Source organism: Felis catus, chromosome E2 (assembly GCF_018350175.1).
Source record: "Felis catus isolate Fca126 chromosome E2, F.catus_Fca126_mat1.0, whole genome shotgun sequence".
In the NCBI taxonomy this organism is placed as follows: Eukaryota; Metazoa; Chordata; class Mammalia; order Carnivora; family Felidae; genus Felis; species Felis catus.
In genome coordinates, this window is record NC_058382.1 from 58,136,236 (window position 1) to 58,146,002 (window position 9,767).

At 62.5% G+C, this 9,767-nt stretch overlaps 1 protein-coding gene across 4 annotated transcripts in view; it reads left to right on the forward strand.

Moving 5' to 3' along the window:
• GSE1 (Gse1 coiled-coil protein) overlaps nt 1-9,767 on the forward strand; it is a 390,912-nt gene that overhangs the window by 182,158 nt on the left and 198,987 nt on the right. The gene's annotated exons all lie outside the window — the stretch shown is intronic.

A 9,767-nucleotide genomic window follows, 5' to 3' on the forward strand; every position in this document is an offset into this window, starting at 1 on the left:
TGGAGGGCGCGTGGACGTCAGCAGACGCTCCAGACTTTAGCAAGGGACCGTCTCTCCCTCGCCTGTGCGCCGCGCTCCTCGGCCTCGAAGGCCTGCTGTGGTCGCCCCAGGGGACTCTGAAACCCCTCTGGTGCCCAGGCCCTACCCCAGAAGTCCTGACAGACGGGGTCCGCGTGGGGGTCATGCAGGGGGAGTTTTGAGAAGCCCCGAGGGACTGGGGTGTGCAGCCAGGGCTGAGAACCCCCACTCCGGGAGCGCCCGAGTCGTGGGGCGCCGGCGGGGATGGTCGTGGCTGGGAAGGCGCCTGTGAGACCCCGCTGGGACTCTTTGGTCCCTCCTTCTGCTGGTAGTTGTCATTGTCACGGGTCTGGGAAGTGCCCGGCGACGTTCCTCGACTGGAGCCTCAGAACTCTCTTTCATTTTTGTTTTTAAAAATTTTTTTTAACGTTTATTTATTTTTGAGACCGAGAGATAGAGCATGAACGGGGGAAGGTCAGAGAGAGAGGGAGACACAGAATCAGAAACAGGCCCCAGGATCCAAGCTGTCAGCACAGAGCCCGACGCGGGGCTCGAACTCACAAACCGCGAGATCATGACCTGAGCCGAAGTCGGACGCTCACCCAACTGAGCCCCCCAGGCGCCCCTCAGAACTCTCTGTGGAAATAGCATCTTTGCAGACGCAGTTAGTTTAGATGAGGTTATACTGGATAAGGGGGGTGGGGCTTAAATCCGACACTGGGGTCCCTCTAAGAAGGCCCCGTGAAGTGGCCAAGGGTGCGGGCAGCCCCCCGAGAGTGGAAGAAGCAGGGGGATCCTCCTAGAGCCTTAAGAGGGTGTGGCCCTGCCCATGCTTTGATCTGGGACTCGGGGCTCCCAGACTTGGGGGAGAATGCCTCTAGGGCGGCCACCAGGCTCTCACACGGGGCCAGGCAGGGTCTGATCCTCACCCGTTTTATCGTCCCCCTCCGTTTACCTCAGAGGAAACCAGGGAGCGCGCACGGCACGGCCATGAGTGCCAGGCTGTCCCGAGACTGTGACCGTGCACCTGTGCTCTTTGGCCCCACCCAGTCCTGCTGGCTGTGTCTGGCCGCTGGGACCCCCGTGATGGGGCACCCGCCCGTCACCCGTGGCCCTGCCGAGGCTGGGGATTAACGATGCTCACCTGTGCGCTGCTCCCAGAGGCTGAGGGGGGGGTTAGGGCCACCTCCAGGGCCCCCCGGAGAGCGTGGGAGGCCCCTCGAGCGGCAGTGTTGTGATCCTCCACCAGGGGGCGCCACTCGGGCCCATAAGCCGCGCCCCCCTCCCCCGCCGTGCTCCCGCCGTGTGCCTCCCCTGCTGCCTGGTGCCCTGCCGGTCCAGTCATGTCTCCTGACGCTCTGGGCCTCAGTTTCCTCTTCGGCCAAACAGGCAGAATCACAGTACGTACTCAAGGGCCCTCGGGAGGCTTACACTTAACGTTTAGGGAGCACCCGGCAGGCACTGAGCGTGGGAGCGTTTGGGAAATACACCCCGGAAGGAGAGCTGGGCAGGTGGGGGGTGCAGGCGGGGCCCCGGCCTCTCATGGACCAGGTTTCCCAGCCTTCTGGGCCCAGGACAGGGGCTCTGAGGGCTGTCTCTGGCCTTGGCCCCGGATCATGGTTGGATGGGGACCCGGGGCGTTCACCAGGTGCCTGCTCTCCACGGAGCACCCCAATTCTCCTGTCCCTCCGGCCCTGGATGATACACCCCACAAAGGAGCACAGCGAGTAGGGCGCCGACTCCCCCCTCATTCAGCGCGGAGTAGGCCAAAGCACAGAGAGGGGCGGGGCCTGCCCGAGGATGCACAGCCGGCTGGGGTCCCGAGGCCACCAGACCCGGAAGGGCTCACTCCGTCGTGTCTCATTTCATCCTTGCCGCAGCAGCCCACCACCCGGGGGCGTGCGATCGCCCCGCCGTGCGGCCGTGACCCTGAGGCCCGAGGAAGCTCACGGGCCCAGGGCTTGGAGGACGTAGAGCTGGGTAAACCAGCGGCCCCGGCGAGCTCGTCACTGACGCATTCAGGACCGTTGGGCGGCTACTTCCTGACCACAGAGGCTCCTTCCTTCTGAGGAGGCGGGTTTCCTGAACCATCTGGCCCTCTTTCTGCAAAGCTGTCCTCGTGCATGGCCTCCGCGTGTGCACCTGTGCCCGCCCGGGGGGTAACAGCTCGAGTATCGCTTTTTATACCGCCTGCTTCCCCAGAGGCGGCGGGAGAGGTCGGCTGTATTTCTGTGCTTCACGTTTCCTTTGAGCTCCCCCCCCCCCACCCCGGGGGGGGCCCTGACTCAAGAGTTTTCTTCCCCAAAGAACCAACAGCGGTGGGCATTCACTGAAGGCTTCCCCGGGACGGGCCTCTTCCCCGTCTTCCTTCCACGTTCAGTCCACACCGCACCCCCCACGAAGTCGGCACTTTTAACGTCCTTGCTGGATACCTCCGGGGGGCACCCTTCCTGGCATGGTCCTGGTGAATGCGCAGAACTGACCGTTCCTTTGTGTGGGGATAAGCCAGTGTGGGAAGCCGGGTCTGGACCCGTCTGGGGACCCGAGTCCCCGGCGGTGCCCCCCCCCCACCTCCCCACCCCCTGGCTGGGTCTCAGGCCCGGCTCACCCGCCGCAGCCCCCCGCCACCCCTGTCTGGGGCTGTGATGCAGCCGAAGCTTCTTCTAATGGGTTAAGTGACTTTGCTCCAGACACAGTCCCGTTTACATTATCGGCATGAATAAGAAATGAAAAATCTTCAGGGGTGACCGTCAGCTCCTCCTGTGCGTGGCTCCCAGCAGCTCTGACAGTGAGAGGCTCGGAGGAGAAGGGGCCACTGAATGAGGGATGTCAGCTTGCTCCCAGGGCGGCCCAGCAGGTGGGGGACACCTGCAGGGAGCAAGGAGGAAGGAGAGGCCGGGAGGCAGGGAGGGGGCGTGCGGGGAAGAGCACTGGGCCGGGAGTCCGGGCCCATGGCACAGATGCTCATCAAACAGCCGCTCTGTGCCTGATGCCGTTCTGGCCCCCCAAAATTTTTCTTACGAGAGGACCTTGCCCTCACAGACGGGCATGACCAGGAAATAAACGTGTGCACAAAGTGATCCATGATCCAGGCAGAGTGTGTGATGAGGTCTTTGGAAATCGTTAAGGCCAGGGGAGGGCAGGAAAGGGACACGTGGAGCTGAAGTTGCAGGAGGTGACATTCCAGCCTGAAGCTGGTGAGGAAGCAGAGGGCACGGTAGGTGCAAAGGCCCTGAGGCGGGCAGTGAGGAGAGGGGTGGGTGAGGCCGTGAAGCAGCCGGGACGGGTGCTTGGAGGCCCCTCAGGGCTTGGGCCTCTTTCTGAGCGGAGCTGGAAGGGGGCTTTCAGGTGCCCCGTGGACGGAGCACTGTCGCCCCGGGGTTGGACTCGGTGGGCCCTGGCAGGCAGGCTTTGGGGGAGCAGCTGCTGGAGCCCGCTGGCTGTTCATTAACCAGGCCTGGCCGCTCTGGGCTCCAGCGGGGCAGGGCACGGCACCCTGCTCCCCCACCGGCTGCTTTATCTTGGCAACAGATTGCACAAACCCCACAGCTAATATTGAACTTGCCTGGATTTTAAAGAGCAGCTGTAAACAGCACCGCTCCCGGCCCCCGGCCCTCTGATCCCTGCCTGCGGAGGGCAGGGTGTAGCTGGCCCCAGGCCCCGCCTGGGCAAACACTGCAGAGGGCAAGGAGGGTAGAGCCGGTTCCGCGGGAACTAGAATCGGATCCTCTGACCTGCCCCCCTGAAGAGTGAAGATGTTCCTTTGGGCGGGAAGTGGCCGGAGGGACTCCTGTCTGCAGAGAGAGGCAAAGGTCCCAGACAGGCTGGGGAGCCATTTCCGGCCCTGCGTGGGCATCCTGCCCGAGCAGCAGCAGCAAAGCCAGGCCTCTGCCCTCCCCCGTGCCCGCTCCCATAGGCCAGCTCTAGCCTCAAGCCCCCTGGGGACGCCCAGCCGGCCCCCACCCCTGCGCGGGGCTCCAGGCCTGGGCCCCCGTTTCTGGGCTGTGGTCACCTCCTGCTGTACCTGAGAGCCCCGGGGGGGGAACTTCAGGGCCCAGCCTACGGGGCTCCCGTCCCGTCAGTCCAGGGGGGCCTGGCCTCGCACACGCTCACGGGGCACTGCTGCGTCCTGGACAGTGAATCCCGACGGGCCAGGGGTTGAGAGGACTCGTGGGCAAAGGAGAGAGTGAATCAGGGCAGGGGGGCAGGGCGCCGGGAGGGGCCGGGCGGCCCCCGTGCTCCGCCAAGCCACCGCGGCTGTGGGAGAGTGGGCACCCGTCTGTCTGTCCGCTCGCCGTCCCCACCCCTGCTGCTGCTGCATGCAGAGCTCTCCCCAGGTGCCTGGCCCCAGGTCATCGCGTGTCTCGAGGGGGCCCCTCTGAGCCCCTGGCCGGTGTCCGTCCCGGCATCCGCTGCCCACAGACGGGGGCTGAGCTGAGGACACCTCCAGAGGTGGCGCGTCCTGCCCTGATCGCTGTCCAGGCCGAGCCCCTAGTGAGACCCGAGCCCCCACTCCCCAGGGCTCTGCAGGCCACACACCAGCCTGCTGTTTGGAGCTGTTGTCTACTCACGCGGAGAATGTTCTGGAGTCTCTTGAAGGAGACCGAAAGGCAGCTCTGGTCTCCCCAGCAACAACGACCCCGTGTGTCCCTTCACTCATTCATTTGTTCGCTTCCTCGGTCGGTCCCTCGGGACCGTCTTCGGCTTCCCTGCGTGTTCTCAGCACCGGGGCAGGAAGTGGGCCTCAGCCCCCCTGCCCCTCGCAGAGGCGGGGGCCACGTGTCCCTGTCGGAAGCCGACGCTTGAGATGCAGTGTCAGGGCTGATGTTCGAGGCACTTCCCCTGTTCTACCCGTGGCCCGCCTTCCGTTAGGGGACCGGGGGTTTCCTGGAGAGAGGCCGGGCCTTCTGGAAGCCGCTGGCCTGGGCCTGGGCCTGGGCCATGGGACCGGACTGTGTCGACATTGTAAGCGCTGGCCCAGCCGGACTCGTTGGTACAAGCCACACGTTGACCCTCCAGCCAGTGGGATCCGCCCGCGTCACGCGGCCTGGTCCTCGCCCGCCTCTGGCCTCCGGGGTTGGGGGCGCCCACCCACCCACCCACCCGCCAGCCGCCGTCCCTCTCCCTTCCCTCCCAGCCCTCCAGGATCTCGCTTAAATACTTTAAAACAATCTAAAAGTAATTATCACGAACAGGCTGCTTGGGAACACCTGCTCCATCCGTCCCTCGGAATCACTAATGTGCCCGCGCTGAGCGCTGACAGGCATCGGGCTCCCCGCGCGTCCCGAGTCGCCAGATGCTCCCGCGCCACGGCGCCCCCCTCGCCCCCCGCCACGTGGCACGGCGAGGGCCGCCCAGGCCCGTGTTCCTAGCACAGCTGTCACAGCGATCAGTAGGAAAATCATCACCCCACGAAGTCATACATATGGAACATCATATTTGCAGAATATTTATTTTAACATGTGTCAGGGCCTCCTCGGGTTGCAGGCAGAGGCTGTCCCGCACGTACGGGCGGCTGCAGCTTTCCTTTCATCCCAGAAGGCAGCGGGGCGGGCAGAGGGCCAGGCTGGCGGCGGAGGCAGGGGGGCGGGGCTGTGCACCCAGGGCTCCGGTCGGCCCTCCCTCGGTGCTCGGGCGCGGGGGGCTTGGCGGTGCCCCGTGTCCCTGCCTGCCCCTGTGCGGTCACAGCTGTCGCACAGCTGCCCGTGCCGTGCCGTCCCAGCCGGGGGCCCGAGGATGGGAACCGCGTGAGGTATTTCAACAGGAAGGAGCTAACACGGGCCGCGGGTGGAACGGGCGCCAGGGGACGGACCGAAAAAGCAAAGGGAGGACACACAGGTCCACCCCCGGGGGCCAGGTTGCTAGAAGCCAGGAGCTTGGCACAGGAGGAGCTGGGAGCCAGACCCCAGAGGAAGGGTGTTGCTGGGCTGGGGGCCGCACCCCTGCACACCCAGGGGACACCAGCACCCGGCCCACCCTCCAAGGCCGGCCAGGCCAGCCTGCCTTCCCACCTTCCTAAAGTCACGGCAGCCCCCATTTATCAGGCTGTGCTGGACAGTCTTAACTCCCTGGCCTCCTGATGCTAGGACAGAACAGTTTTGTTCCCGAATCACGGGTGGAGAGTTCGAGGCTGAGACGCAAGTGACCCACCTTGGCCAAGAATCCACAGCAAGGATTCTTGCAGATTCCGCAGTAGGAATCTGAACTTCCTCCACTGCTCCCTCCTCGGGCTTAATATAGATAGTATCCTATAGATACAGAGCTGTTTTTTTTTTTTTTAATGTTTATTTTTGTTTGAGAAAGAGAGAGAGTACGAGTGGGGGAGGGGCAGAGAGAGAGAGGAGGACAGAGGATCCAAAGCAGGTTCTGTGCTGACAGCACAGAGCCCGACGCGGGGCTCGAACCCACAGACCGCGAGATCATGACCTGAGCCGAAGTCGGACGCTCAACCGACTGAGCCACCCGGGCGCCCCATACTTTCTTATAAATAGGGAGACTGAGGCACGGAGAGGTGAGGTCCCCTGCCCACAGCTGCTCAGCTACTCAGTTGGCAGGCTTCAGAAGCTATACTTTCAGTCAACGCTCTCTCGGAATTTGTGGGAAAAGGATGGACGGAAGGAAGGATGGATGGATGGACAGGTGGATGGTTGGATGGATGGATGGATGGATGGATGGATGGATGGATGGATGGATGATAGATGATGGTGGCTCTAAGATCCTCATGTTTTAGTGAGAAGGGCTTGAAGAGGAGGCCGGAGAGGGCAAGGCAGGACACAGGCATGTGCCACACATCTTGCTTTGAATCCTGACTGGAGCCTTGGTCTGCTCACCTGGGAAATGGAACCGTGAGCTTGTCTACCCCATGTGAGCCAGGACCTCCCAGGAGGAATGGGCTCGGCACGTGTCGGTTCTGTGCCCACCATGGCACACCCACGGCTCTAAGCACACGCCGACACACGAAACACACAGACTCGAATACACACACACACACACACACAGACACACACACACACACACACACACACACCATGCTGCATAACTCCCGAGAACACGTGAGGGAGCAGCAGACATCTGTGGGCACCCGTGTGCCTGCAACATACACCTGCGAGCGAACGGAACACGCGGAGCCACACGCAGGGAGACATAGCCCCGGACACGTACACCTTCCCACGACGCGTGACTCCTGCCCGGAACATGCGTCTGTCTGGGGCACCTTCAGAGAATGGCCCGTCGTGCCAGATGCCCGTGATCGTGTTGTGATGGGTGTGTGCCCAGCACACGTGCCAGTACCTGACCCTCGGAGCATAGAGAAGGCCCAGGCTGCTGCCCAGAAGCGACCTCTCCTGGATGCCTTGTGCCCGGGGAGCCAGAGACCCTGTATTTACCCCAGGGGCTCTGGTAGCCGTGGGCGGACGGGGCGCAGCTTGTCCTTACATGTGACAAGTGTGAATGTGCTAATGAGGCACAACACCTCCCCCCTGCTTCCTCAGCAGCTTCCCATGGCTCACGTGCCACTGGGGCAAAGCCAGAGCCCTTACTCTGGTCGCCAGGCCTAGTGTGACCTGTGCCACAACCCTCAACCCCACTGCTTCCCTGTCCTCATTCCCTCCCGCACTCTGCCTTACTTGGTCTCCTGCAGCCACACTGGCCTCCTTCCTGGTCCTCAGACATGCCCCAGGGCCTTTGCACTCACTGCTTCTGCTGCCTTGAGCCCTCGTCCCACTCACACGCATCTGCATGATCCCTGGCCTCCTCCCTTCCTTTTTATAAGCGCAGCCTTGGTGAGACCTCCCTCCCTCCCTCCCTCCCTCCCTCCCTCCCTCCCTCGGGCTCTCTGTTTACCTTACCAGCTCTGTTTTTCTCCAGAGCTCTGCATCATAGCTGACACATGCACGGATGTGCGTGTTTACTTATTCCGCCTCCCCGCTGGACTTGTTCCGCCCGGGGCGTTATTCCCAGGGCCGTGCACGAGGCCGTGAACCGGGCAGGTGCACAGTAGGGGCTGTGCTGTGAGCGACTGTTGGCAGGTCTCATTCATTCTTCTGTCCCCTCCATGACCACATCGGGGGCTTAGCCTGAGCCCGGCTCTGGGCCAGCTGTGCAGCAGGATCGTAACAGCGTCTAGCACTTTCCAAGCCCTCTCAGAGGACCCGGTGCTGGGCCGAGAGCTTCAGTGTTCACTCCCTGAATCTCCACAACCTTGTGGAGCACGAAGCCCGTTTCGCAGATGGGAAAACAAGCACAGACATACACCGAGGGATACCGTTTAGCCCCTCGCGGTCATTTGGAGCGGTGAGGCCACGCAGATAGCGAGACGAGCCATCCTTGTCCCGACTCGGGGAGTGCCTCCTGTGTGGTCGTGACCCCAGTGCGGAGGAGGGGAGAGGCCCACACAGAGAGGTCAGGCAACCTGCCCAAGATCCCCCAGCCTTGGGAGGACCCGCTCAGTAGATTCCCGGAGGGAGCCTGACGGGAGGAGGGCCGAGGGAGCCCCGCCTGGTGATTCGGAGACTGAGTTCTACCACAGTGCGTCCTCGGCACCTGCAAAACCAGGCCAGGGAGGAGGTGGGTGAGCGCAGCTGGTGAGCTGGGCCCACACAGTGGCTCTCAGCCCGGGCTCCCAGCCGCAGTCACCTGGGGAGCTTGACAAAATACAGGCACCCGCCTGCCACCCCCAGAGATTCTGGCGTGACTGGCTGGGGACGCGGTGTGGGCGCGGAGATGTGGCAGGTGGCATTCACCTTACGTGTACAGTTGGAGGGACTTTTACGCACGAATACGCCTGCGTGACCTCCGCCCAGGTCACGGTCCAGAACGGTGATTCTCCGACTTCGGCGGGTGTCAGAGTCCCCCCGGGGGCTCTCCCTCGGGCACAGCTTGCTGGCCCCAGCCCCGGAGTCTCAGGTTCAGCAGGTCTGGGATGGGGCCCGAGGACCTGCATTTCCAGCAAGTTCCTAGGTAACGCTGCCCCTGCTCGGAGATGCCACGTTGAGGGCCACTGACCGACACAAGGCATTCCCAACCCCCGTCCCAGAGGGCCCTGGGCGTGAGAATGTTTAAGGGCCCCCAAAGAGATTCTCCTGTGCAGCTAAGGTTGAAACCTCTGTCTCAAGGGGCAGATTTCTTTCTTTTTTTTTTTTATTAATGTTTATTTTTGAGAGAGAGAGAGAGAGCGCGCGCAAACAGGGGAGGGGCAGAGAGAGAGGGAGACACAGAATCCGAAGCAGGCTCCAGGCTCCGAGCTGTCAGCACAGAGCCCGACGTGGAGGCTCGAACCCACGAACCGCGAGATCGTGACCTGAGCCGAAGTCGGACGCTTCACCGACGGGGCCCCCCAGGCGCCCCTCAGGGGGCAGATTTCTTATGTCCAGCGTTCAAACCCTGTGAGCTCGGCTCCGAGTTACAGGAGCCCGTCCAGGGTGGTCATGTGCAAAGCCTCTCCTGTCTAGCCCGACAGGCGGAGTGGCCAAAGGAAGAATGTCCAGGAGCCAGAGGAAGAGGGAAGCCACCTGGGGTGGACTGTGGCCCAGACCGCGGTGGGGGCGGGGGCGGTGGGGGGGGGAGCTTGCTCAGCCACAGCTGATCGCTGTTGCAAGATGGCGTGTGGCAAAATCTTTTTATTTTTTCAAGAGAAGCCAGAAGTCCAGATTTTTCTGTCAAATCTGATTTTCAAATGTTGGCAACTAATGTGAATATACAATTCTCATGTTACCACAGGGCAAAAAAACACAGAAAACCCCAACCGCAGA